This window comes from Carcharodon carcharias, chromosome 18 (genome assembly GCF_017639515.1).
Source record: "Carcharodon carcharias isolate sCarCar2 chromosome 18, sCarCar2.pri, whole genome shotgun sequence".
Taxonomy (NCBI): domain Eukaryota; kingdom Metazoa; phylum Chordata; class Chondrichthyes; order Lamniformes; family Lamnidae; genus Carcharodon; species Carcharodon carcharias.
The window spans coordinates 4,376,389-4,390,306 of NC_054484.1; positions in this window are offsets into that span (position 1 = coordinate 4,376,389).

The following is a 13,918-nucleotide window of genomic DNA, read 5'->3' on the forward strand; positions in this document are numbered from 1 at the left end:
GAGAATGAAGGAACTCTGTGGTGCCTGCCCACTACATTCTGGCAGCAATGACCAGCACCGTCAAGGTGCAGGCTTCAGTAATGTTTCCAGGGAGTGTGAGGCTGGACCATCAATGTGGCCTGAAGGTCACACAGACACAGGGAAGAGGCCCTGGACTGAGACACCTGCCTTTATCTTGTGCAGAAAGGTTTCACATCTGAGTGACAAGAACACTGCTCATCAGAACAAGGAGCCACAGGCAGGGAGACATTCTTGGGAGTTTATTGACAACAGTGAACAGTATTTACAGGTGATCAACACCCGTGGTCAGGCTGTGCAACTAATTCTCCTTAACTTTCCTAACGTTGCCGCTACATCTTGACATTCCCTGGACATCTACTGCAGAGGTGGAGGCAGCCTGCTGACTGTGATGACTTTGGCAGGCTTCCTCTGGAGGGCTGAGACTTGGAGTGCCCCAGCCTGCTTTCAGGCTCCTGCTGTGTGGCAGTGGCAAACTCCTCAGCCTGTGAAGCTGGATCTGCGGAGGTCACAGGAAGAGGGGAGTCAGATGGGCCAGTCACTCCCAGAGTCACCTGGGTGGATGGCCCCTGAGCGGGCATCTGCTGATCCTCCTCCCTACGGGTGCCCAAGGGCACCTGGCTGACTCCGTGAGCGGAAGGGGTAGCTGGAGTGAGATTGAGCTGCCCAGCACTCCTCTCACGTACACATTGCTGGAGGCCAACTATGGCATCAGCGATGGAGTTAAGCCCACGCAGCAGTGCAGGAGCGACGTCCTGGACCAAGGTCTCTACGGTGGCTGCCATCATGCCAGTATTGACCTCAGTGCGTTGCAATTCTGTGCAGCAGCCTCAGACTGCAGCAGAGCAGTGCTATAATGAAGCTCATGCAGCAGCTCGCAACATGGTGGAGCAGACCATAGAGATGCTGAAGATGCAGGTCCGGTGCCTGGACCAGTCTGGTGAAGCCCTGCAATACAGTCTGCATAGGGTGTCACGCATCATCGTCGTCTGCTGCACCCTTTACAGCCTGGCGCTGCAATGGGGTGAGGAGCTGGTTGAGGAGGAGATGGAGGAGTTGCATGTCTCCTCCAATGAGGACGACGCCAACGGGAATGAGGGTTATGGGGTCTTCAGTGGTGGTGACGACGACAGGGATAAGGCTCTTACACTGGCTAGGCAAGGCAGGTGCACTTGGGAAGTGCTCATAGCTGCCAGATTTGTGGAGGATGATGATGACATGCAGTGAGGTGTCCCTGTAGGTCCTCACATCGCAGTTGTGAATGGTCCAGCCTGAGGACGGACAGACTCCTCCATCATGCCTTGCAATCTGAGGAGTGCAGCAAACATCCCTTCCTGTTGTTCCCTGGCTTGCCTTTGAAGCTCCAGCAACTATGACATGACCAAGTCCAGAGGGTCGTCATCTGACTCGGACACAGCAACATTCTGGCCTCCAGCAGTCCTCCGAGTGTCAGGGAACTGGGAAGTCCTTGCCTCTGTCTGCTGTGGATCGGACTGTGTGATGTGCTCACCAGATTGTGATCCCGAGGCTACTCTAAAGCTAGGTATCACCGAGGTGCGTGTCTCTGCACTGGTGAAGGGTGTGGGTGACGCTGTGACGGGACTTCAGGGAGGGTGTCTTCAGATTCCTCTTCAGAGGTTTCTTCAGAGCTTGATTGGAGGCCCCGCGTCATGGACTCTGTCGGCTGCTTCCCAGATGTGCCTGCGAGAGCAAGGGGAGATAATTAGTACATGGCAGTGGCCTGTGAAAGTGGACACATCACTCACAGCATGGTTGTCTGATGGATGTTGCCCTGCTGGATCCTCACTTGGTAGAGCAGCGCCGATCTCACTGTCAGCACAGGACCAGTCCCGGTCATCGCCGGCCAGCTGGATGGCTCTGTTTTCAAATTCTGTCTGAACTTTGAATTCTGGCATCCCCCCACCTGTCTGTGACCTTTCCCTCCTGTTGTGAGCCAGTTTGTCCTGCATGGATAGAGATGGAGAGAGTGTATCAGGATGCCTGCCAGGCCAGATGATAAGTGTGCCCGGCTGTGTGGGTGGTGAGTGATCCCATGGACAGGGTGAGGACAATGATGGTGTGTGTGAGAGAGTGAATGGTGATGTCCCTTGTACTGACAGTGAGTGAGGGCCCTGTGGGTGTGTGATGGGTTTGTGAGTGTGTGAGTTGGGAGTGATGAAAGGCGTGACTTACCCTGAGGTGATCGTTCATCCTTTTGCAGCACTGGGTGACTGTCCTCTTCTGAAGGGCGTTGGTGCTGACCACCGCTGACCATCGCCTCCCCTGCTGGATAGGATTGGTCACATTGCTACCCATCCTGCAGCCAGAGTGGGGGTAGAGCACGTCCCGATGGCCCCATGGCCTCCAGCAGTCGCTCGAGGATCCCGTCTTTGAAGCGGGGACGCTGCAGTCTTTTTGTCTTTTCTCCTTTGAGAGCCAAGTCTTCCGGGCAGCGGTGGTGAGCTGGTGGTGATGAGTGTTGTGCATGTGACTAGACTTTAAATATGGTGCCCAGTGTGAAGTGGCGGCTGGGTGATGGCCGGCGGGTGAATGAGTGCCCACCCACCATGGAAACAGTGTGTTTCCTGTGAGTGCATAAATAATGAGGCAGGTTTGGGACAATACGGTGTGAAAACCTTCATCGCGGACAGCGGGCATAACATCGTTTTACCCACCGCTACCACACTTAGTGCAAATCTCGGAAACCTCCGCCCAGAATGTTTTTATTACAAACTTACAAACAAGGGACAGGCCAATCTGATAGTAACCTGAAATCTGCATCCCACCTACCCCCAATAACCTTTCACCCCCTCGCTTCCCAAGAATCTATCCAGCTCTGCCTTTAAAATATTCAAAGACTCTGCTCCCACCACCTTCCCAGGAAGAGAGGTCCAAAGACTCACAACCTTCTGAGTGAAAACATTTCACCTCATCTCTGTCTTAAATGGGCAACCCCTCATTTTTAAACAGTGGCCCCTGGTTCTAGATTCTCCCACAAGAGGAAACATCCTCTCTACATCCCCCCTGTCAAGACCCCTCAGGACTGCTTTTGTTTCAATCAAGTTGCCTCTTACTCTTCTAAACTCCAGTGGATACAAGCCTAACCTGTCCAACCTTTCCTCATAAGACAACCCAGCCATTCCAGGTATTAGTTTAGTAAACCTTCTCTGAACTGCTTCCAACACATTTACATCCTTCCTTAATTAAGGTGACCAGTACTGTACACAATATTTCAAATGTGGTCTCATCAATGCCCTTTGTAACTGAAGCATAACCTCCCTACTTTTGTATTCAATTCCCCTCACAATAAATGATAACATTCTAATAGATTTCCTAATTACTTGCTGTCCCTGGATATTAGCCTTTTGTGATTCATGCACTGGGACACCCGGATCCCTCTGAATCTCAGAGCTCTGAAATCTCTCACCATTTCGATAATAAGCTTCTCTTTTATTTTTCCTAACAAAATGAATGATTTCACATTTTCCCACATTATACTCCATTTGCCAGATCGTTGCCCTCTCACTTCACCTATCTATATCCCTTTGTAACCTCCTTACATCCTCTTCACAACTTACTTTCCTACCTGCCTTTGTGTCATCAGCAAGTTTGGCAACCATCCCATCCATCCCTTCATCCAAGTCATTTATATAAATTGTAAAAACGTTGAGGCCCCAGCATTGATCCCTGTGGCATACCAACTCATCACATCCTGCCAACCAGAAATGATCCATTTATGCCTACTCTGTTTCCTGCCAGCCAATCTTCTATCCATGCCAATATGTTGCCCCCTACACCATGAGCTTTTATTTTCTGTAATGACCTTTGATGTGGCACCTTATCAAACGCCTTCCTGAAATCTAAGTACAGCACATCCACCGGTTCCCCTTTATCCAGAGCACATGTAACTTCTTCAAAGAACTCCAATAAGTTGGTTAAACATGATTTCCCTTTTACAAAACTATGTTGACTCTGCCTGATGACTTTGACCCTTTCCGAGTGCCCTGTTATAACTTTAATAATAGCTTCTAACATTTTCCCTATGACAGATGTTAGGCTAATTGGCCTGTAATTTCCTGTTTTCTGTCTCCCTCCCTTTTTGAATAATGGAGTTAAATTTTCTATCTTCCAATTTAATGGAAACTTCCCCAAATCTAGGGAGTTTCAGAATATTAAAACCAATGTATCAACCATCTCACTAAACGCTTCTTTTAAGACACTCGGATGAAGTCCATCAGGACCCGGGCACTTATCAGCCCGCAGCTCCAACAATGTACTCAGTACCACTTCTCTGGTGATTGCAATTTTCCTGAGTTCCTCCCTCCCTTCCATTACTTGATTCATAGCTGCTTCTGGGATGTTACTTGTATCCTCTGTGGTGAAGACTGATGCAAAATACTTGTTCAATTCACCTGCCATTTCCTGATTTTCCATTATCAATGCTCCAGACTCACTTTCTACCGGACTAATGCTCACTTTGTTTACTCATTTAAAAAAAAAATTATAAAAACTCTTACTCTCTGTTTTTATATTTCTATCTAGCCTTCTCTCACACTCTAATTTTTCCCTCATTAATCATTTAATCATCCTTTGCTGTCCCTTATATCTGTCCAATCTTCTGACCTTCCATCTAACTTTGCACAATTGTATGTCTTTTTCTTTAAATTTGATACTATCTTTAACCTTTCTAGTTAACCATGGATGGTGTGTCTGTCCCTTGGACTTTTTCTTGGTTGTTGGAATGTATCTATTCTGTGTATTCTGAAATATCCCTTTAAATATTTGCCACTGCATCTCTATTGACCTATCCTTTAACCTCATTTGCCAATTCACTTTTGCCAGCTCAGCCTTCATGCCCTCATAATTGCTCTTGTTTAAGTTTAAAAAGATAGTCTCGGATCCACTCCTCTCTCCCTCAAACTGAATGTAAAATTCAATCATATTATGGTCCTAGGGGCCTAGGTACGTAGGGGCGCCTGCACTATGAGATCATTAATTAATCCCATCTCGTTACACAATACCAGGTCTAGTATAGCCTGCTCTCCGGTTGGCTCCAGAATATGCTGTTCTGAGAAACTATCCCAGAAACATTCAATGTACTCCTCATCTAGGCTACCTTTGCCCATCTGACTTTTCCAATCTATATGTAGATTAAAATCTCCCATGATTATCGCTGTGGATTTCTGACAAGCTCCCTTTATTTCTTCCTTTATGCTCCATCCTACCATGTGGTTACTGTTAGGGGGTCTGTACACAACTCCCACAAGTGACTTCTTGCCTTTACCATTTCTCATCTCTACCCAACCGTTTCCATATCCTGGTTTCCTGAACTTAGGTCACCTCTCTCTATTGTGCTAATACCATCATTAACTGACAGAGCCACCCCTCCACCCTTTCCTCACTTCCTGTCCTTCCTAAATATCCTGTACCCTTCAATATTCAGTTCCCAATCCATGTCCTCCTGCTGCCATGTCTCTGCAATGGTTATCAGATTGTAATTATTTATTTCAATGTGCAATCTCAGTTCATGGGCAGGACCTTCTGTTTGGCACACAGGCGTGTGTCTGACACCCCCGAGTGTGAAATAGCATGCAACAGTTCGGTCGGCAGGTGTGTACGAGAGTCAGCATCCGAGGGCAGGATGAGGTTTCCGATATTAATGAAAAAAAATATTTGGGCAGAAATTTTATCATCAACCTATTTAGGGGAGTGATTCTTATGGGTGGAAATTGTTTCTGGGATTTTAAAATCTTTATTTAAAGGTTTACAGTTCTTCAGCTCTCTGCCTACAGGGAGCTTACATTGTGCTCTCCCCTGTCCCCTGTGCCCGCGCTGACTTCAGCACTCGTCCTCCTCCCGCTCTCACCCAGGTAGCGCTCAGCCTTTCAGCGCGTGTCCCACGCTGGCTGCCCGTTGATTGGCCAGCCAGTGTGAAACTGCAGTCTGGGGCCGATCGCGGGTGGCAGCCTATTTCCCAGCCACTCCCTGGCCTACCCGCTATTTCCGCCAGGCAACCTCATAATCCTGCCCCATCTGTTTTGTTTTGAATGCTTTGTGCATTCAGATACAGAACCTTTAATTTTATCTGTTTTTTTAATATGACCTCTAGTTTCACCTGTTGATGTATTGTTAGATTTGTACTCTCTATCCCTCCCTGTCATGGTCTGTTTTTCATTTCCTGTAATAATAACTTCCTCTTTTATCTTGTCTCTACCCTTTGATTTATCACAACTTCCCAAATTTGATCCCTTGCTCCCTCTCTACTTCCCTAGTTATGCAGCTCACAACAGCACCAGTTCCAGCATGGTTCAAATGTAGACCGTCCCAACGGTACAGATTCCACTTTCCCCAGTGCTGGTGCCAGTGCCCACGAACCGGAACCCACTTCTCCCACAGCTGTCTTTAAGCCTCACATTCATCTCCCTATTCTGATTTGTCCTATGCCAATTTGCACTTGGCTCAGGTAATAATCCAGAAATTATGACCTTTGAGGTTCTGCTTCTTAATTTGGTGCCTAGGTCCTCATACTGACTATGCAGAACCTCATTCTTTATCCTGCCAATGTCGTTGGTACCAACATGGACCATTACGACTGGATCCTCCCCCAAGTTCCTCTCCAGCCCTGAGCAGATGTCCCGAACCCTGGCACTGGGCAGGCAACACAGCCATCTGGGTTCATGCTCTTTGCTGTAGAGAATGGTGTCAATCCCTCTGACAATACTGTCCCTTACTATCACTATACTCCTTGTGACTCCCCCCAGCTTGAATGGCTTCCTGTACCACGGGGCCATGGTCAGTTTGCCCATCCACCCTGCAGCCCCCACTCTCATCCAGACATGCTGGAAAAACCTCAAACCTGTTGGACAATTGCACAGGCTCCTGCACTCCTGCTCCCAGGTCCCCTTACTTGCCTCACTTGCAGTCACACCCTCATGTCCCAGGCCACTGATCAAATCAGAAGACCCTATCCTAAGGGTGTGAACCCCATCCCTCCTGGAACAAAGTGCCCAGGTAACTTTCCCCCTCCCTGATGTGTCTGCAGCTCAGCCTCCAGTTCAATAACTCGGAGCCAAAGTTCCTGCAGCTGCAAATACTTACTGCAGATGTGTTTGCCCTGGATCACACTGGTATCCAGAAGCTCCCACATCCTGCAATCGCAGCACATCACCTGCCCTGCCATCTCCAATATGTGTTAATTCATTAATAATTGCTAATGAATTAATTATAATTAATAAACCCTACGCCTCCCAATAGGTTTTGGCACTGCCAGTAAACTTTACAATACTGATAAAACAATACAGTAATTACTTACTGATAAAACTAATAATACCAGTTACTGGTTTACCTGCTCCTTCTGCTGCACCAAATTGGAAATGAAATACTGGAGGCTGAAAAAGAGAAGGAAAAATCACCTCCAGCCACCCCTCACCGCACTCCCCACTCAGCACACTCTACTTCCTACAGTACCCTCACCTAAAACTTCTCTTTCCCCCAGTGCATCGAATTCCCACTTTGAACCAAATTCCCAGATATACTCACTCGGTTTCTGTCTCACTCAGGCCGAAATCTCCCCTCTCACTGAGCGTGCAGCTCTTACTGAGTTAAGCACAATAAAACCTATCCCCTTATGTGTTTTAAAAGCTCAGGAAAACCTTTCTGATCATGTTGTTCATGGTCATAGCACATAAACAGTTAAACACTCAGGGAACCAGCAAGCATATCCATCTTAAAAAGAATCTCTCAAATGTGGAGAGGGAAAAGCAGGGTGTGAATTGACCCCTCCCCACCTGATTGTAACAAATGGAATGGGGGTAAAGAAGGGTATATTTGCAGTTAGGCCAAAGATCAACCATGATCTCATTGAATTGTGAAAGAGGCTCTCGAGGGGCTGAATGGTCTCCTCTTGCTGTGTTCAGCGGGAGTGTGAGTGGGCAGCCTCCTGTGATTGCTGGTGGTGAGGTGAGGGTCGGCGCATTGAGAGGGGACCAACCACCACTGCAACATTCCAGACCGTCTCTTTAAGGCAGCATGCTGGGAACAACTGGGAGTGCAAAACGGTTCTGGGTTGATGGTATGTGAAGTGTTTCGGCTATCAGGTGAGGGACGAGATACAGAATCCTCTCCCAGGTTATCGGGTATCAATGTCTGTGAGATCAGTTTTCCATTCTGGGAGACTCCTGGCCAACCCAGCAGCCAGTGGAGGTCAGAAACTCCCCACCCCAAATTGCTGTTGATGCTGGGGTCAACTGGAATTTTCAACACTGAGGGCGGAATTTTCCCCCCATTTTACGTGGGCGGGCCAATTAAGGCCCACCCAGAGTGATGTCTGCACTGAAGCACTGTGCACCCCCTGTGTCGGCGGGGGGGGGAGGGAGAATCCTAAATTCGAGAGTTCGCTCTATCGCGCATGCGCACAGAAGAGCTCACTCATCTCCCTGAGGCTAAGTGCAGCCCCAGGGAGATCGGCTGTAAATGTCAAAAACCTAAAAATAGAAAAATAAAATTTCCCTAACTTGTCCCCTCATGTGACAATGGTACATCAGTTGGGACATGTCCATAATTTTCACAAAAACTTTATTAAAAATTTTTAAAAGCTACATGAAACCTCATCCCGCCCATGGATGAGGTTTGATGCTTTTTCTAATTCGCTTCAGGGCTCCTGGCCGACCCGCCAACCTTAAGGTTGGACGGGCAGGTCCTTTAATTACTTAATTGCCTCTGTAAACGGCCTCAATTGGCCATTGACAGGTCGGCGGGTCTGCAGCTGATTTTGCTGCGCCCCCACCTTCCTGTAAATTTAAATGGGGCGTGGTGATGTCAGGAGTCTCTCCCTATGTCACCGTGTGTCATTTTACACCTCGGCGAGCGGGCCCCACCCCCACTCGCCTTCGTATAAAATCCCGCCCTGAGTTTTGTTGGACAAGTATACGAAAGGTGGGAGCAAATGGAATTGAAGTATGAATCAGCCATGATGTAATTGCACAGTGGAACAGGCTCAAGGGGCTGAATGGCCTCCTCTTGTTCCTCTGGCGATCTCCTGGCTTTTAAAACCCAGCCTTGTCTTCACTGAAAGACGGGGTGTGATGGTCCTGCTCTGTTCTCCCACTCCACACACCCTCGGTGTTGTCCTGAACTGTGGCTGAACAGAACTATGAAGCTGCCGCTTGTTCGGGAGATTGCTTTTGAAAGTCTCAGTGTCTGGAAATAAATTGCTGTCAAGCTGTTGTTTTAGATCATGAGAGCATCTTAATTCTTTTTATTAACAGTTTGATGATTAACGAAAGAAAAAAAAACACACATAACTCCATTTGACAGAGCCCAGCCTCTTCAGAAAGACTGAACTAAAGCCTCTTGTCTTCCAGACTGGACCCTCATTGAAACATATTCCTGAGATGCAGCAAACTTCAGTAAAATGGAACGTTGTGGATTACAGTACAGTATGTCCTACTTTTCTTCCTTTTTTTTTAAAACTACACATGTTTATGTAGCTAGCTGCTGCATTGCAGTAAAACCCCTACAAAATAATCAAAGAAATGTGTGACAGAATTAGTACAAATTATAATGCTGTGTGAAGTGGCTCCATGATGTGTGTCTTAATTGGTTTCTCCCATTTAGTTTTAAAAGTACAAGTGTTTAAATGGAATGTACTTCTTCCCTAACCCTCCCATACCCACAAAAAAAAATGCACACGTCCATTCTGCTCAGTATTCATGCAAACTGATGGTGATGTTATGTTTTGAGTGAGTACATTCGAGTTCAGTATTTTGCAAAGACATCCATTTCCACACAACACAAAGTGGATTCTATCACATTTCACTCTTTTGTCAAAAGAAGCCATTCCTAACTCCTCCTATTTATAGAAAGCATTATTATATGTTAATAAAAAGCATGGTTTTTAATACAATATTATATGTGGCTGTCTCAGATTTGAAAACACTTATACATCCATTGTATACATATTGCATGGAGATTTCTGTCATTGTCCTGAATGGGTCGCAGCTTCCTCCCATAGCTACAGCTGTTCAAATCACAAAGCAATAATTCCGGCAAAATCACTAAATGTACAAAGAAAAGCAGTGACACGATTATTGATGTGCTGGCTATAAATCGGTGATGAGCTTTTCCCTTTTTATGTCAATTTTCTTGTCTTAAGTTAAGTCCCATTTAATGGTTCCTGCATCATTTTTCTGATTTAACCCTCCCACTCCTGATACTGATTCTACTTTGCAAACTGGGCCCAAACCATCAGCAACCTGTATCTGCCTGTAACGCTATAACCCCGGGGCCTCAAACCCCCCAGCACCAGCTCTCCGGGATACGTTACCATCGTTATGGGTGGTATGTGGAGTTCCTTTGAGACACGGGTGATATTTCCCTAATGGACAGACTCACTTTTTGGATCCATCTTCTGCCCAGTGCAGCTGCCTGGAAACTTCCAGCTGTGGGCCACCAGTCCCCCACAATCAGGGGGGCATGGGGCCTGTGATCGGGGCTGGGGAGTGTTGGGGAGATCGGTGATCAGGACTGGGGGGGGGGAGGAGAAGAGACCTGTGATTGGGGCTGGGAGGGAGAGGCCTATGGTCGGGGCTGGGGGTGGAGGGGGAGGCATGTGAATGGGGGTGGGGGGGGCTGGGGTAGAGGCCTGCGATTGGGGCTCGGGGGGGGGGTGTGTGGAGGCCTGTGATTGGGGCTTGGGGGGGTGGAGGCCTGTGATTGGGGCTTGGGGGGGTGGAGGCCTGTGATTGGGGCTTGGGGTGGGGTGGAGGCCTGTGATTGGGGCTTGGGGGGGTGGAGGCCTGTGATTGGGGCTTGGGGTGGGGTGGAGGCCTGTGATTGGGGCTTGGGGTGGGGTGGAGGCCTGTGATTGGGGCTTGGGGGGGTGGAGGCCTGTGATTGGGGCTTGGGGGGGTGGAGGCCTGTGATTGGGGCTTGGGGGGGTGGAGGCCTGTGATTGGGGCTTGGGGTGGGGTGGAGGCCTGTGATTGGGGCTTGGGGGGGTGGAGGCCTGTGATTGGGGCTCGGTGGGGGGTGGAGGCCTGTGATTGGGGCTTGGGGTGGGGTGGAGGCCTGCGATCAGGGCGGGGATGCTGGGGGTGGTGGTGGGGGTGGAGGCCTGTGATTGGGGCTTGGGGTGGGGTGGAGGCCTGCGATCAGGGCGGGGATGCTGGGGGTGGTGGTGGGGGTGGAGGCCTGTAGAGGCCTAGGATTGGGGCATGGAGGAGGGGTTGTGTGGGGGAGGGGTAGAGGCTCGTGCTCAGGGCTGGTGGTGGGGGGGGTAGGGGCCTGTGATTGGGGCTGTAGGATAAAAGCCTGAAATCTGGAGGATGGAGGCTAAGCATTTGCTTAAAGGGCCTGGAGGGGCACTCCTGCTCTTCCAGAAACACGAGAAGTACTGTACGGGGCACATACCTTTGAGAAGCCAGCAGCTCCCACCTCCCTTTCACTGTCGAGTTTCCTGTCCCTGGGAAATCCACAAAGCAGCACTAAATTTTAAATAAGGACCACAGTGGCAGCCCAATTAATTAGGTGTCCCAACTCTCCACAGTCGGACATTCGGACACTCCATTCCCTGTATTAACGGCGGGGGCCATGTGGAGATCTTATTCTCTATATTTAACTCATTAACCTCTGCCTCCCTCCCTTGGTGATGGGGTTACTTATTGTGATCTCCGAGCAGTGCAAAAGAATCTCCTCAATCTGACCTTCCAATGAGAAACGTCCTGAGCTGGAGCTGAGAACCCCGAGAAATATTCTACAAAGGCAACTCTGCGTAAGTGGGGCAAAGGACAGGGTAATAGTGAGCTCATTAATGAGGCTGCTGGAGTGGGATCCTGGGAGCCTGAACCCTCACCCTGTAAAATTGCCTGTCGACCAACTCTTACTGTGCAGACGGCATGGGGGAGATTGTTGCCCAGTATAATACCTCAAGTGAGCATTCACAGGGCTGCTGCTTTAACAAAGGTAGAATAGCTTGTCATTAGTATATTGGTTTGTCAATCCTCCCACTTATACAGTGGCTGCTAATTTAATTCCTGGCACTGGATGTGTGTGTGAAGGACACACAGTGAGCAGACAGAGCTCAGAGTCCCCAGGAGGCTGCCTCAACATGGGCCTGGAACACTCCCCGGGGCAAAAGGGTCATTTCAACTGAATGAAGCCGACTGCAGGTTTATCACAAAAGGTTCCAACTCCGTGTCTGGTTATAATCCCTCACATGCCTCCCTACACTTCCCCACTGTCACTGCACATCAGAATAGAATCATTCAGCACTGAAGGAGACCATTCAGCCCATCATGTCTGTGCTGGCTCTTGGAAAGAGCAGTCCGATTATAATGATGCCTGGTCTGTAGATGTAGATAAACTGTGGAGAGAGATTGGGCAGAGCCGCTGGGAGGGCCAAACCCTCCACAAATTTAAGATTCATCTCTGGGACACTGAGGGAGCAACACCCAGAGGGGAAAAGCATCAGGGAGTTAAACAAAATTGTGATTTTAATAAAAGTGGTTTCACTAGTTCTGTTTATTAGTCATGAAAGGTTCAGACAAGGGCAAGTAGGAGATTTGACTGAAGGCCAGAGATCATCCATTTGGGTTAAGGAGAGCCTGAGGGATTGACATAGCGGGGGTTTGGGGCTGGGTAGGTTTGGAGTACTCAGTCTGAGATAGGGGAGGGGGGTTCTTGACCCATTGTAAAGGTGTGGGCGGGGGGTCTTTAATTTTGCTTGTAGCCCACCCAATAAGACTGAGGAAAGCAGGGGGAGAGCCACCTCAGACCCTCTTCACCAGTGAGTGATTCAAGATTCACGGTGGAGACTTGAGTTCCAAACTGCCAGGTGGATAGAGCACAAAAGCCAGTCTGGGCTGTTTATCAGACACACTGTCCCTGGGTCTTCTCTCAGACTCCAGTAGGAGGGGCAGAGTCTGTTCTACCAGAGGCTGACCGTGTTGCCAGTCTGGGGAGTAGGTCTTTCAGTAGTTCAGGGTCACTCCTTCCAGATCCATACTCACCTCCCAGCAACTACCCACCTACCAAGCCAAAAGGTACATATCATACAGCACCAAATAGCTAGCGTCTGCTGTACAGGTTCACAATGTGAAGGGCTGAGTGCCCTACTCCTGTTCCTGTATCGTCTCACTGTTCAAGGGGCTGAATGGCCAACTCCTGTTCCTGTTCCAGGATCACTGTTGTACATATTTCAGAGAAAGGCCGACTGCATCTCAGCACAGGCACCAGTGGGAGGCTCAGCTCTCCCTCCTCCGAAGGTGTGGACTCCTGTCAGTGTCAGTCGGTCTTGCCATCAACTCCTGCCCTACACAAGCCTGAGGATGGTCTGGCCCTCACTGATACCTGGACGGTACATGGGAACATCATTCCATGTCAAATTTTCCCTTGCCCCAGTACAATACCCCGGGGCCAAGAAATCAGCAGGGTGGGATCTCTAGAATCACTGTGATTGCTGAGAGCGCTGGGATCTCTGGAATCGGTATGATTACAGGGATCGTTGAGATCTCAGAGATCACTGGGATCTCTGGGATCGGTGGGACAGGGTTAGGTTTCCTTTTCAGCATGGATAGGTTTATAGTCTCACTATTCCCAATAATCTCACAAAGGTCAGGTGACACTTTGTCACTGAAACGTGGATTATTAAAATGTTTGGGTGTTCCAGTCTGTTCGTGTTGGATTTTACTTGGTGTGATTTATTTTATGGGATGTTTGGGAAGTTTACAACTCTGACTACTTTTCTGTCAATCTGAAAGTGCACAGGGAGATCCCAAGCTGCTCTCAGATCCCCATGTACTCAGCTGTCAGAGACACCAGAGGCCACACACACGTCTCTGCCCTATAATTCTCACTGCTTCTTCTGGGGGCCTGATAGCCCCTGCCCTTTGTACTCAGCACA